Consider the following 15,865-nt stretch of genomic DNA (forward strand, 5'->3'; position numbering starts at 1 on the left):
ATATGTTGATTATTTTACAACTTCATGTCAGATGGTTCCTTGCCCTGAATATAGTCTATATGAGCCTGAAGAAACTGTACTCCATGGTTCGAATTTCTTTAATCAGCCAATATAAACTTCAGCTAACTTCATCCTCTGACAGCTAAAAATCAATGGGAGTGATGGGGGCAAATGTTCAAAAAGTGATGCCAAATCATCTTTAAGTAATGTAAAACCCAATCATTACAGTTTCTCCTGGCTCGTAGACTTCTATCAGGGTAAGGATACCATCTAGCATTAAGTTGTGAATTACTGAACGTGTCCTTTTAAAACAGAGCAGCTGAGAGGAAAAGGTTAGGAAGCAGAGAGCTGGATATGTCCAAATTATCCAGGATCCAGACTGTTAGCCTATAGCTAGAATAGTCAAGGAAGGCAGAAGTAACCCAGAGCACTTGAAGTTGTATGGTAGGTAGACCTGAACAGGAGGAACCCAGAGCATTTGAAGTTGTATGGTAGGTAGACCTGAACAGGAGAGAATAGGTCTGCACTCCAGTGTCTAATATGCTATTCCCCACACCTCTGAGCTCAGATAATGGGGCATCTGAAATGGACACTTCCCTGCATTGTCAAAAGCAGTGCACTATATATGGAATAGGGTGCCATCAGACACAGCCCTAGTATATAGTGTACGTACGCTAAAACATCCTCGCTATGTCTACTAAACACACTTAGATATTTCCATTGACTAGAAGATAATCCATGGATATATATGACTGTTGACATTTCCCAGTATGGGTGTTGTGGTTTGTGTTGCTGTGGCAGTCTTGTGGAGTGAAACTTAATGTGTCTTTACAATGTTAAAAAGGCACCCCCGACCTATGACCTGTCTCGCATACGTACAGTGAGCACCATAATTCATTGGACAGTGACCATTTTTTTGTTATTTTGGTTCTGTACTCTAGCACTTTGAGTTTGAAAGGATACAATGAGGGTGAAGTGCAGACTGTCAGCTTTAATTTGAGGGTATTTTCATACATATCGGATGAACCGTTTAGAAATTATAGAAGCTTTTGTACATGGTCCCCCCCATTTTCGGGCATCAAAAAACATTGGACAGTTTAACATAATGTAGAATAAAGTATTCATTGTTAATATTTGGTCGCATATCCTTTGCATGCAATGACTGCTTGACTGCAGCCATCTTCAGTTCCTGCTTGTTTCGGGGACTTATTGTCTTCAGTCTCCTCTTTAGCATGTAAAATGCATGTTCAATTGGATTCAGATCCGGTGATTGACTCGGCCAGTCAAGGATTTTCCACATTTTGGCCATCCAAAACCCCATAGTTGCTCTAGCAGTATGTTTAGGGTCATTGTCTTGTTGCATGATGAAGTGCCGTCCAATGAGTTTGGAGGCATTTGGTTTTATCTGAGCAGATAAAATATTTCTGTTGGCTTCAGAATTCATTGTTCTACATCTGTCTGCAGTCACATCATCAATGAAGACAAGTGAGCCTGTTCCACTGGCAGCCATACAGGCCCAAGCCATAACACCCCCTCCACCATGTTCCACTGGCAGCCATACAGGCCCAAGCCATAACACCCCCTCCACCATGTTTCACGGATGAGGTGGTATGCTTTGGATCATGGGCATGTCTTTTTTTCCCTCCACACTTTCCTCTTTCCATCACTCTGGTACATGTTAATCTTTGTCTCATCTGTCCATAATACTTTTTTCCAGAACTCTTGAGGCTCTTTTAGGTGCTTTTTAGCAAACTGTAATCTCGCCTTTCTGTTCTTCAGGCTTATCAGTGGTTTGCATCTTGTAGTGTACACTCTGTAATCCTGCTGGTGTAGTCTTCTACGTATGGTAGACTGACAGATCTACACCTGCATCCAGGAGTGTGTTTGATCTGTTGGGCTGTTGTCAGGGGGGTTTCTTCAAAATAGAGAGTATTCATCTGTCATCCACTACAGTGGTCTTCCTCAGTCTACCAGGTCTTTTGACATAATTGAGTTCACCGGTTGTTTTTTTCTTGTTAATGATGAACCAAACTGTTGACTTGGGCATGCCCAGGGTTTTTGCAATGTTCCTGATTGATTGATTTTCATTTCTGAGCCTTATGACGGCCAGCTTCATTTGCATCGACACCGCCATCTTCCTCATGTTGTCACACCCCAACAATAACCTCCAAAGGCAATAGCAAAGTCTAGAATCAATACTATTCATCAACAGCTCTCCTGCATTCACTAACGACACAAATTAATACACCTGCCTAACGACACACATCTGTGAAGCCAATTCAACAAACACTTGTAGTACCTTAAAATGGAGGGACCATGTACAAAAGGTGCTGTCATTTCTAAACGGTTCATCCGATATGTATGAAAATACCCTCAAATTAAAGCTGACAGTCTGCACTTCACCCTCATTGTATCCTTTCAAACTCAAGAACCAAAATAACAAAAAAATTGTCACTATCCAATGAATTATGGTGCTCACTGTACATGTATCTCTTCTGGAGAGGGAGTCTCTCTCTCTATTACACACACACACACACACACACACACACACACACTAAGGTGTATAGTAGGTAGCTACTGTAGGTAGTGTTGACCGTCGTGAAAAAGTGACCCTTATACATATGCAAACTCAGTGGACAGGCGTGAGTAAAGCTAGAAGAGTAGTCTATATCGTTGTAATAGTGACAAGTGACTGTGGTCTAATGATTTTTATACCAACAGCTCCTGTGTTTTGGATTGGAATTCTTTGAAGGTTTTTGTGGCGTTGTTCTTTCACCCCACACACACACCAAACTGCAGTTGGCCCTTAGTTTATGTTGGTTAAGGAGATTGAAAACCATGGGAACTGCTAGAGGGTACAACTGTTCAGATATAAATATATTGTGTAGAACAGATATGATTACCTGTCATGATAGAATTGGGAATTGTGTCAGATCCGTTCATATATATTTCTATCTGCAACGTTGTTGAGCGTTCCCCCCTCACTGGACACACCCCAGATGTTCACTCACTGTGATGCCTGTCTAAAGGGATTCTAGTAGCCCACTGCCTGACTAAACCTTCTCTAACAGTAGACTTCCCCTGACCCAAACCCCTAAACCCAAAGACTATGGAGTGATATCAGAACCAGCAGAAACTGAATATGTATTCACAAATTGAATTTCTGTTGTCACAAATATCACTCCATAGATTAGAAGACTGGTATTACCTGTCCTAAAGACTAAACCTTCAGATATTCTACATTATACAGTCTATAGATGTGTGGTTATACAATCTGTAAAACAGGGCTGAAGTTATGTCCTGAAGTAGAAGAAGTGACCAGGAACACAATCCTGAGTAACATAAGGGCCACTTGCAATTTCTGTTGTCGTTTGTGGTTTGATTAGTTTGGTTCCTACCATGCTGCTAATTCAATCATTACTGCTCATTGTCTCCTGAAACTCCATTGTTTTGTCTTTGTTTGTTGAATGTGTATTTGATATTGATCTTAAAAACACTGGAATTCATTTGTTCTGCAGCGGATCTGGTTATGTCTTTTTGTTTAAAAGCCAGTTGTATTAGAGAGGATGAATAACTTATCAGCACTTGTGTGACGGTTTGCTAGCTCTAGTAGAGATATGTAGGCTTTTTTGAATCAAATTATGCTTGGTGAACATTTGACTGTGCAGGTATTTCTCACTCGAGTTTAGGTCTATGTTTCAAAGGTATTAAGTCTGAAAATAAAGCTGTTGGAAGTGTCTGAATGGTATATAAAGTTATTATTAATCTGTTTTTGTTATTTTTCTGTATGGGTTGTAATAAGATATTGCAGTACTTTGTATGGAAAACAGAGAATAGTTCATTGTAACTATTTGTAAATGATTGTACTTTTTTGCAATCTGTAGATAAGTAATATGATGTATTCATATATAATGACTGTGGTTTTAACCGTGGTCCTCTGAAATGTCTAACTTATTGATGTGTGTGTGTATATATAGTATGTTTGTTGATACAGCTTACTTTATTTTCTATATGACCAATAAAAAGGTTTTGAAAAGGACTATTAGACGTGACCCTCTCTTCCTGTGGTGGCCCATTCAGACACTGTTGAAATGTTTAAATGGGGTTTCGTCATATTATTCTGTGGCGTCATTGACCCACTTTGATGCTAGTAAAAATAAACTGACGGGGAAGGCTTTTTGCTGTCCAGGGTGGGTTTTCAGGAGGCGGCGATCATTTAGATGGCACAATTTCCTTCTTTTTTTGTGATCCAAAAAAAGCCGTCGGGCGGGCGACCCAGTTTGACTAACCTCGGCGGACATATTTTTGGCCCAACACGACTAAAACATGAGAGTCATGAAGGATGTGTGGTGTGCCTAGCTGTCCTAGATTAGGAAGAGTAGGGAGTTAGTCATCCCCTGTCCCTCGGGGGCCTCCTGGGCCCCTCAGTGTATTAACACATGGTTCATCACATCAGACATCACCCATCACATGAATGCCTATACCTTGACTCACATTCAGAACATATTTTATGTGGGGAACCTGGTTAGCAAAGAACTAATGGTTCTGTCTAGACTAATACCTTTATCCCACTAGGCTACTGAGCTGAACCAAACCGAGCAGAGCTGTTGGTACTGCGCTGGCCTGGTTACACATCCATCCACTGTAGTTGCGGGAACTGTGATGTAAAGCACAGTGAAAGGTACATATCCACACCAGCACAGTGTGGTTGGGGTCAGGAAGATGGTGCCAACAGGATGTAACTGTCATGTGTATCCCCCCCAGCATTGCTTCTTTGTACAACCATTCCCTCCTATCAGCTCAAACAGGTCTCTCTGTCCTCATCAGATGCTTCACTCCCCCGTCCCCTCCCCGGATTGCTGCCCCAGACGGTCTCTCTGTCTTCATCAGATGCTTCACTCCCCCACCCTTCCCCACTCCCCTGATGGCTGCCCGAGACGGTCTCTCTGTCCTCATCAGTTGCTTCACCCCCTCCCCTGATGGCTGCCCCAAACGGGCTCTATGGCCTCTGAAGACTTGATTAATTTGACGGGTTGGGTTAAAGTGTTCTGGTGGGCAATCTAGGACACTTGTGTAGCAGGTGCACTGTCCTAGATCCTAAACCCGCCTGATGCCCGCTGCCACCGACCGCACAATTAATGTTACCACCATTCCCATCAGCCATGGTGTTAATTTACCACCATCCCCATCAGCCGTGGTGTTAGTTTACCAAATCAAATCAAATCAAGTTTATTTTATATAGCCCTTCGTACATCAGCTAATATCTCGAAGTGCTGTACAGAAACCCAGCCTAAAACCCCAAACAGCAAGCAATGCAGGTGTAGAAGCACGGTGGCTAGGAAAAACTCCCTAGAAAGGCCAAAACCTAGGAAGAAACCTAGAGAGGAACCAGGCTATGAGGGGTGGCCAGTCCTCTTCTGGCTGTGCCGGGTGGAGATTATAACAGAACATGGCCAAGATGTTCAAAATGTTCATAAGTGACAAGCATGGTCAAATAATAATCAGGAATAAATGTCAGTTGGCTTTTCATAGCCGATCATTAAGAGTTGAAAACAGCAGGTCTGGGACAGGTAGGGGTTCCATAACCGCAGGCAGAACAGTTGAAACTGGAATAGCAGCAAGGCCAGGTGGACTGGGGACAGCAAGGAGTCATCATGCCCGGCAGTCCTGACGTATGGTCCTAGGGCTCAGGTCCTCCGAGAGAGAGAAAGAAAGAGAGAAGGAGAGAATTAGAGAGAGACAAGATTTTCAAAATGTTCATAAATGACAAGCATGGTCAAATAATAATCAGGAATAAATGTCAGTTGGCTTTTCATAGCCGATCATTAAGAGTTGAAAGCAGCAGGTCTGGGACAGGTAGGGGTTCCATAACCGCAGGCAGAACAGTTGAAACTGGAACAGCAGCAAGGCCAGGTGGACTGGGGACAGCAAGGAGTCATCATGCCCGGTAGTCCTGACGTATGGTCCTAGGGCTCAGGTTCTCCGAGAGAGAGAAAGAAAGAGAGAAGGAGAGAATTAGAGAGAGCATACTTAAATTCACACAGGACACTGGATAAGACAGGAGAAGTACTCCAGATATAACCAACTGACCCTAGCCCCCCGACACATAAACTACTGCAGCATAAATACTGGAGGCTGAGACAGGAGGGGTCAGGAGACACTGTGGCCCCATCCGATGATACCCCCGGACAGGGCCAAACAGGAAGGATATAACCCCACCCACTTTGCCAAAGCACAGCCCTCGCACCACTAGAGGGATATCTTCAACCACCAACTTACAATCCTGAGACAAGGCCGAGTATAGCCCACAAAGATCTCCACCACAGCACAAACCAAGGGGGGGCGCCAACCCAGACAGGAAGATCACGTCAGTAACTCAACCCACTCAAGTGACGCACCCCTCCTAGGGACGGCATGAAAGAGCACCAGTAAGCCAGTGACTCAGCCCCTGTAATAGGGTTAGAGGCAGAGAATCCCAGTGGAGAGAGGGGAACCGGCCAGGCAGAGACAGCAAGGGCGGTTCGTTGCTCCAGAGCCTTTCCGTTCACCTTCACACTCCTGGGCCAGACTACACTCAATCATATGACCTACTGAAGAGATAAGTCTTCAGTAAAGACTTAAAGGTTGAGACCGAGTCTGCGTCTCTCACATGGGTAGGCAGACCGTTCCATAAAAATGGAGGTCTATAGGAGAAAGCCCTGCCTCCCGCTGTTTGCTTAGAAATTCTAGGGACAATTAGGAGGCCTGCGTCTTGTGACCGTAGCGTACGTATAGGTATGTACGGCAGGACCAACTCGGAAAGATAGGTAGGAGCAAGCCCATGTAACGCTTTATAGGTTAACAGTAAAACCTTGAAATCAGCCCTTGCCTTAACAGGAAGCCAGTGTAGGGAAGCTAGCACTGGAGTAATATGATCAAATTTCTTGGTTCTAGTCAGGATTCTAGCAGCCGTATTTAGCACTAACTGAAGTTTATTTAGTGCTTTATCCGGGTAGCCGGAAAGTAGAGCATTGCAGTAGTCTAACCTAGAAGTAACAAATGCATGGATTAATTTTTCTGCATCATTTTTGGACAGAAAATGTCTGATTTTTGCAATGTTACGTAGATGGAAAAAAGCTGTCCTTGAAACAGTCTTGATATGTTCGTCAAAAGAGTGATCAGGGTCAAGAGTAACGCCGAGGTCCTTCACAGTTTTATTTGAGACGACTTTACAACCATCAAGATTAATTGTCAGATTTAACAGAAGATCTCTTTGTTTCTTGGGACCTAGAACAAGCATCTCTGTTTTGTCCGAGTTTAAAAGTAGAAAGTTTTCAGCCATCCACTTCCTTATGTCTGAAACACAGGCTTCTAGCGAGGGCAATTTTGGGGCTTCACCATGTTTCATTGAAATGTACAGCTGTGTGTCATCCGCATAGCAGTGAAAGTTAACATTATGTTTTCGAATAACATCCCCAAGAGGTAAAATATATAGAGAAAACAATAGTGGTCCTAAAACGCAACCTTGAGGAACACTGAAATGTACAGTTGATTTGTCAGAGGCAAACCATTCACAGAGACAAACTGATATCTTTCCGACAGATAAGATCTAAACCAGGCCAGAACTTGTCCGTGTAGACCAATTTGGGTTTCCAGTCTCTCCAAAAGAATGTGGTGATCGATGGTGTCAAAGGCAGCACTAAGGTCTAGTAGCACGAGGACAGATGCAGAGCCTCGGTCTGACGCCATTAAAAGGTCATTTACCACCTTCACAAGTGCAGTCTCAGTGCTATGATGGGGTCTAAAACCAGACTGAAGCATTTCGTATACATTGTTTGTCTTCAGGAAGGCAGTGAGTTGCTGCGCAACAGCTTTTTCTAAAATTTTTGAGAGGAATGGAAGATTCGATATAGGCCGATAGTTTTTATATTTTCCGGGTCAAGGTTTGGCTTTTTCAAGAGAGGCTTTATTACTGCCACTTTTAGTGAGTTTGGTACACATCCGGTGGATAGAGAGCCGTTTATTATGTTCAACATAGGACGGCCAAGCACATGAAGCAGCTCTTTCAGTAGTTTAGTTGGAATAGGATCCAGTATGCAGCTTGAAGGTTTAGAGGCCATGATTATTTTCATCATTGTGTCAAGAGATATAGTACTAAAACACTTAAGTGTCTCTCCCGATCCCAGGCCCTGGCAGAGCTGTGCAGATCCAGGACAGCTAAACTCTGGAGGAATACGCAGATTTAAAGAGGAGTCCGTAATTTGCTTTCTAATGATCATGATCTTTTCCTCAAAGAAGTTCATGAATTTATTACTGCTGAAGTGAAAGCCATCCTCTCTTGGGGAATGCTGCTTTTTAGTTAGCTTTGCAACAGTATCAAAAATACATTTTGGATTGTTCTTATTTTCCTCAATTAAGTTGGAAAAGTAGGATGATCGAGCAGCAGTGAGGGCTCTTCGATACTGCACTGTACTGTCTTTCCAAGCTAGTCGGAAGACTTCCAGTTTGGTGTGGCGCCATTTCCGTTCCAATTTTCTGGAAGCTTGCACCACCATAACACCAACATTCCCATCAGCTGTGGTGTTAATTTACCACCATTCCCATCAGCCGTGGTGTTAATTTACCACCATGCCCATCAGCCGCGGTGTTAATTTACCACCATGCCCATCATCCGCGGTGTTAATTTACCACCATGCCCATCAGCCGTGGTGTTAATTTACCACCATTCCCATCAGCCGTGGTGTTAATTTACCACCATGCCCATCAGCCGTGGTGTTAATTTACCACCATGCCCATCATCCGCGGTGTTAATTTACCACCATGCCCATCAGCCGTGGTGTTAATTTACCACCATGCCCATCAGCCGTGGTGTTAATTTACCACCATTCCCATCAGCCGTGGTGTTAATTTACCACCATTCCCATCAGCCGTGGTGTTAATTTACCACCATGCCCATCATCCGCGGTGTTAATTTACCACCATGCCCATCAGCCGTGGTGTTAATTTACCACCATGCCCATCAGCCGTGGTGTTAATTTACCACCATGCCCATCAGCCGTGGTGTTAATTTACCACCATGCCCATCCGCCGTGGTGTTAATTTACCACCATGCCCATCAGCCGTGGTGTTAATTTACCACCACCCCCATCAGCCGTGGTGTTAATTTACCACCACCCCATCAGCCGTGGTGTTGATTTACCACCACCCCATCAGCCGTGGTGTTAACTTACCACCACCCCCATCAGCCGTGGTGTTAACTTACCACCACCCCCATCAGCCGTGTTGTTAATTTACCATCATCCCCATCAGCCGTGGTGTTAATTTACCACCATTTCCATCAGCCGTGGTGTTGATTTACCATCATCCCCATCGGCCGTGGTGTTAATTTACCACCATGCCCATCGGCCGTGGTGTTAATTTACCACCATTCCCATCAGCCGTGGTGTTAATGTACCACCTACCCCATCAGCCGTGGTGTTAATTTACCACCATCCCAATCAGCCGTGGTGTTAATTTACCACCATGCCCATCAGCCGTGGTGTTAATTTACCACCATTCCCATCAGCCGTGGTGTTAATTTACCACCATGCCCATCAGCCGTGGTGTTAATTTACCACCATTCCCATCAGCCGTGGTGTTAATTTACCACCATCCCCATCAGCCGTGGTGTTAATTTACCACCATGCCCGACTCTGCGACAGCTTAGCATGATGCCGCTTCCTCCAAATGTCATTGTTTTAGAGGACAAATCTATTAAAAATAGTTATTATTAGGGTTGTCCATAAACGGCAAACTACACTGAACAAAAATATAAACGTAACATGTAACGTGTTGGTCCCATGTTTCATGAGCTGAAATAAAAGATCCCAGAAATGTTCCATGCACACAAAAAGCTTATTTCTCTGACAAGTTGTGCACACATTTGTTTATATCCCTGTTAGTGAGCATTTCTCCTTTGCCAAGATAATCCATCCACTTGATAGGTGTGGCATATCAGGAAGCTGATTAAACAGCATGATCATTACACAGGTGCACCTTGTGCTGGGGACAATAAAAAGCCACAGATGTCTCCAGTCTTGAGGGTGCGTGCAATTGGCACGCTGACTGCAGGAAGGTCCACCAGAGCTTTTGTGAGAGAATTTAAAGTTTATTCTCTACCATAAGCTGCCTACAACGTCATTTCAGAGAATTTGGCAGTATGTCCAACCGGCCTCACAACCGCAGAGCACGTGTAACCACGCTATCCCACGACCTCCACATCCGGCTGCTTCACCTGTGGCATCGTCCGAGGGGGGTGGGGGGAAATAAAGCCATTTTCTGGGGAAAAATTCATTCGGATTGGCTGGGCCTGGCTCCCCAGTGGGTGAGCCTATGCCCTGCCAGGCCCACCCATGGCTGCACCACTGCCCAGTCATATGAAATCCATAGATTAGGGCCTAATGAATTTATTTAAATTGACTGATTTCCTTATGTGAACTGTTACTCAGTAAAATGTTTGAAATTGTTGCATGTTGCGTTTATATTTTTGTTCAGTATACATTGAATAATACAAGCTCTTAATGTTCTCTCATTGGTATCCACTCACTTATTTTGGTAATGTGCTGCATGACGGATAGCGGCACAAAACATCATCAGTCCAGGCAGTAGACCTCAGAGCAGTACTTCAAGCCCCATGGTGTCTGGTTCTGCTCTTGGGGGTGGTGGTAGCCTTGAGGTTAGAGTGGGTTGCCGGTTCGAATGCCAGTGCAAACCGGAAACATTTTTTAGGGAGGACTGTGGCTGAAGCTGTGCTACTCCCTAGCTTGTCGTGTTCGGTGTGTAATGTGTTGGGTACTGTGTCAGCAATACCTATATCATTGCAAATGGATATCATGGAAAATATATATTATTCTATTCTAATGCAGCAGTTAAAAACTATGGGCCATTTAGGTTTTCATAATGTGTTGTGTTAATAAAGGCAAGGACAAAGCTATGTATTATTCTATGTGCTTACTAAACACAATATGTTCAAGTAATCATCATTCTACTGAGTGATAGCATGTGTACAATATATGGTGGAGCTTTGCTCCCTCTGTTGGACAGGGATAGGTAGTGCAGAGAGGGAGATGGGAATTACTGCATGTTGTAGCAGTACCCACTGAGTGTACAACATATTAGGCACTCTTTCCATGACATAGACTGACCAGGTGAAAGCTATGATCCCTTATTGATGTCACTTGTTAAATCCACTACAATCAGTGTAGATGAAGGGGATGAGACAGGTTAAAGGAGTATTTTTAAGCCTTGAGACAATTGAGACATGGATTGTGTATGTGTGCTGTTTAGAGGGTGAATGAGCAAGACAAAATATTTAAGTGCCTTTGAACTGGCTATGGTAGTAGGTGCCAGGCACACCAGTTTGTGTCAAGAACTGCCATGCTGCTGCTGTTTTTCACGCTCAACAGTTTCCCATGCGTACCAAGAATTGTTAACCACCCAAAGGACATCCAGCCAACTTGACACAACTGTGGGAGGCATTGGAGTCAACATGGGCCCTGTGGAACGCGTTTAACACCTTGTAGAGTCTATGCTCTGATGAATTGAGGCTGTTCTGAGGGCAAAAGGAGGGGGTTGCAACTCAATATTAGGAAGGTGTTCCTAATGTTTATTATACTCAGTGTATAACACTGTATAACTGTATAACATTGAGTATACTGCAGGGAAACTTAAATCAGTTCTATCAACATGTTAAATGTGCAACCAGAGGGAAAAGAATTCTAGATCACCTGTACTCCACACACAGAGACACGTACAAAGCTCTCCCTCGCCCTCCACTTGGTAAATCCGACTACAACTCTATCCTCCTGATTCCTGCTTACAAGCAAAAATTAAAGCAGGAAGCACCAGTGACTCGGTCTATAAAAAAGTGGTCAGATGAAGCAATGCTAAACTACAGGACTGTTTTGCTATCACAGACTGGAACATGTTCCGGGATTCTTCCGATGGCATTGAGGAGTACACCACATCAGTCACTGGCTTTATCAATAAGTGCATCGAGGACGTCGTCCCCACAGTGACTGTACGTACATACCCCAACCAGAAGCCATGGATTACAGGCAACATTCGCAACTGAGCTAAAGGGTAGACTGGCCGCTTTCAAGGTGCGGGACTCTAACCCGGAAACTTAAAAGAAATCCTGCTATGCCCTGCGACGAACCATCAAACAGGCAAAGCGTCAATACAGGGCTAAGATTGAATCATACTACACCGGCTCCGACACTCGTCTTATGTGGCTGGGCTTGCAAACTATTACAGACTACAAAGGGAAGCACAGCCGCGAGCTGCCCAGTGACACAAGCCTACCAGATGAGCTAAATCACTTCTATGCTCGCTTCGAGTCAAGCAACACTGAGGCATGCATGAGAGCATCAGCTGTTCCGAACAACTGTGTGATCACGATCTCCGTAGCCGACGTGAGTAAGACCTTTAAACAGGTCAACATACGCAAGGCTGCGGGGCCAGACGGATTACCAGGACGTGTGCTCCGGGCATGTGCTGACCAACTGGCAGGTGTCTTCACTGACATTTTCAACATGTCCTTGATTGAGTCTGTAATACCAACATGTTTCAAGCAGACTACCATAGTCCCTGTGCCCAAGAACACAAAGGCAACCTGCCTAAATGACTACAGACCCATAGCACTCAGGTCCGTAGCCATGAAGTGCTTTGAAAGGTTGGTAATGGCTCACATCATCACCATTATCCCAGAAACCCTAGACCCACTCCAATTTGCATACCGCCCAAACAGATCCACAGATGATGCAATCTCTATTGCACTCCACACTGCCCTTTCCCACCTGGACAAAAGGAACCCTTATGTGAGAATGCGATTCATTGACTACAGCTCAGCGTTCAACACCATAGTACCCTCAAAGCTCATCACTAAACTAAGGATCCTGGGACTAAACACCTCCCTCTGCAACTGGATCCTGGACTTCCTGACGGGCCGCCCCCAGGTGGTGAGGGTAGGTAGCAACACATCTGTCACGCTGATCCTCAACACTGGAGCCCCACAGGGGTGCGTGCTCAGTCCCCTCCTGTACTCCCTATTCACCCACGACTGCATGGCCAGGCATGACTCCCAACACTGTCATTAAGTTTGCAGACTACACAACAGTGGTAGGCCTGATCACCGACAACGACGAGACAGCCTATAGGGAGGAGGTCAGAGACCTGGCTGGGTGGTGCCAGAATAACAACCTATCCCTCAACATAACCAAGACTAAGGAGATGATTGTGGACTACAGGAAAAGGAGGACCGAGCACGCCCCCATTCTCATCGACGGGGCTGTAGTAGAGCAGGTTGAGAACTTCAAGTTCCTTGGTGTCCACATCAACAATAAACTAGAATGGTCCAAACACACCAAGACAGTCGTGAAGAGGGCACGACAAAGCCTATTCCCCCTCAGGAAACTAAAAAGATTTGGCATGGGTCCTGAGATCCTCAAAAGGTTCTACAGCTGCAACATCGAGAGCATCCTGACTGGTTGCATCACTGCCTGGTACGACAATTGCTAGGCCTCCGACCGCAAGGCACTACAGAGGGTAGTGTGAACGGCCCAGTACATCACTGGGGCTAAGCTGCCTGCCATCCAGGACCTCTACACCAGGCGGTGTCAGAGGAAGGCCCTAAAAATTGTCAAAGACCCCAGCCACCCCAGTCATAGACTGTTCTCTCTACTACCGCATGGCAAGCGGTACCGGAGTGCCAAGTCTAGGACAAAAAGGCTTCTCAACAGTTTTTACCCCCAAGCCATAAGACTCCTGAACAGGTAATGAAATGGCTACCCGGACTATCTGCATTGTGTGCCCCCCCCCCCCCCCCCCCACACTGCTGCTACTCTGTTTATAATATATGCATAGTCACTTTAACTATACATTCATGTACATACTACCTCAATTGGGCCGACCAACCAGTGCACCCGCACATTGGCTAACCGGGCTGTCTGCATTGTGTCCCGCCACCCGCCACCCACCACCTGCCAACCCCTCTTTTACGCTACTGCTACTCTCTGTTTATCATATACGCATTGTCACTTTAACCATATCTACATGTACACAGCCTGATTAACCGGTGTCTGTATGTAGCCTCGCTACTTTTATAGCCTCGCTACTGTATATAGCCTGTCTTTTTACTGTTGTTTTATTTCTTTACTTACCTATTGGTCACCTAATACCTTTTTTTGCACTATTGGTTAGAGCCTGTAAGTAATCATTTCACTGTAAGATTGTATTTGGCGCACAAATAGGCAAATAAACTTTGATTTGATTTAACAGGTTTTTACCCAAGGTGGCGGCACCACATGACCCAGCAGGAGGTACGGTAGAGGAATCCCCTGCTTGTGTCCACATCACCCAGAATGGACTGTGGTGTATTAACTAGAAACATGGTGGGCTGGGCCCTGGGGTGTATTCACTAGGTACCAAATTATTTATTTTTTTGCGGAACAGGGAGGGACTATCTTTACTTTGTCCAATAAGACACGTTTTTACTTTGCAAAAACGTTTTGCTACACACTGTAGCAAAATTATCACTTGTTTTGTTGCAAATCCTCACTCGTTTAGTTGTGAATACACCATGCATTAGAAAATGAAAAGCATCCCCATCCGGGCTTAGAAACTAAGAGAGAAACAGGCTATTGAATCGTCTATTGATCTGTCGTTATGCCCTTGAGCAAGGCACTCACCCCTAAACTGCTCTCCAGCCAGGGGCGCTGCTCCTTGGCTGACCCTGTGCCTCTCAACGTGTGTGTATTTCCAGGTTGGGCAGGGGACATTTAAGTATCCATTCTATATGTGTATATTGTATTCTATTCTGTGTCTATTCTATTCTACAGGTATATGTGTATATTCTATTGTATATGTGTATATTCTATTCTATATATGTATATTCTATAGGTGTATATTCTATTCTATTCTACAGGTATATGTGTATATTCTATTCTATATTTGTATATTCTATACGTGTATATTCTATTCTATACGTGTATACTATGTTTTATTCTACACGTGTATATTCTATTCTATATGTGTATACTCTATTTTACCCTATATGTGTATATTCTATATGTGTATATACTATTCTATATGTGTATATTCTATTCTATACGTGTATATTCTATTCTGTACGTGTATATTCTATTTCATTATATACGTGTAGATTTTATTCTATTCTACAGGTATAGGTGTATATTCTATTTTATTCTATATGTGTACATTTTATTCTAAACGTGTATATTCTATTCTATATGTGCATATTCTATTTTATTCTATATGTGTATATTCTATTCTATACGTGTACAGTTGAAGTTGGAAGTTTACATACACCTTTGCCAAATACATTTAAACTCAGTTTTTCACAATTCCTGACATTTAAACCTAGTAAAAATTCCCTGTCTTAGGTCAGTTAGGATCACCACTTTATTTTAAGAATGTGAAATGTCAGAAAAGTAGTAGAGAGTGATTTATTTCAGCTTTATTTCTTTCATCACATTCCCAGTGGGTCAGAAGTTTACATACACTCAATTAGTATTTGGTAGCATTGCCTTTAAATTGTTTAACTTGGGTCAAACGTTTCAGGTAGCCTTCCACAAGCTTCCCACAATAGGTTGGGTGAATTTTGGCCCATTCCTCCTGACAGAGCTGGTGTAACTGAGTCAGGTTTGTAGGCCTCCTTGCTCGCACACGCTTTTTCAGTTCTGCCCACAAATTTTCTATAGGATTGAGTTCAGGGCTTTGTGATGGCCACTCCAATACCTTGACTTTGTTGTCCTTAAGCCATTTTGCCACAACTTTGGAAGTATGCTTGGGGTCATTGTCCATTTTGGAAGACCCATTTGCGACCTAG

The sequence above is a fragment of the Salvelinus namaycush genome, chromosome 3 (genome assembly GCF_016432855.1).
Source record: "Salvelinus namaycush isolate Seneca chromosome 3, SaNama_1.0, whole genome shotgun sequence".
Lineage (NCBI taxonomy): Eukaryota > Metazoa > Chordata > Actinopteri > Salmoniformes > Salmonidae > Salvelinus > Salvelinus namaycush.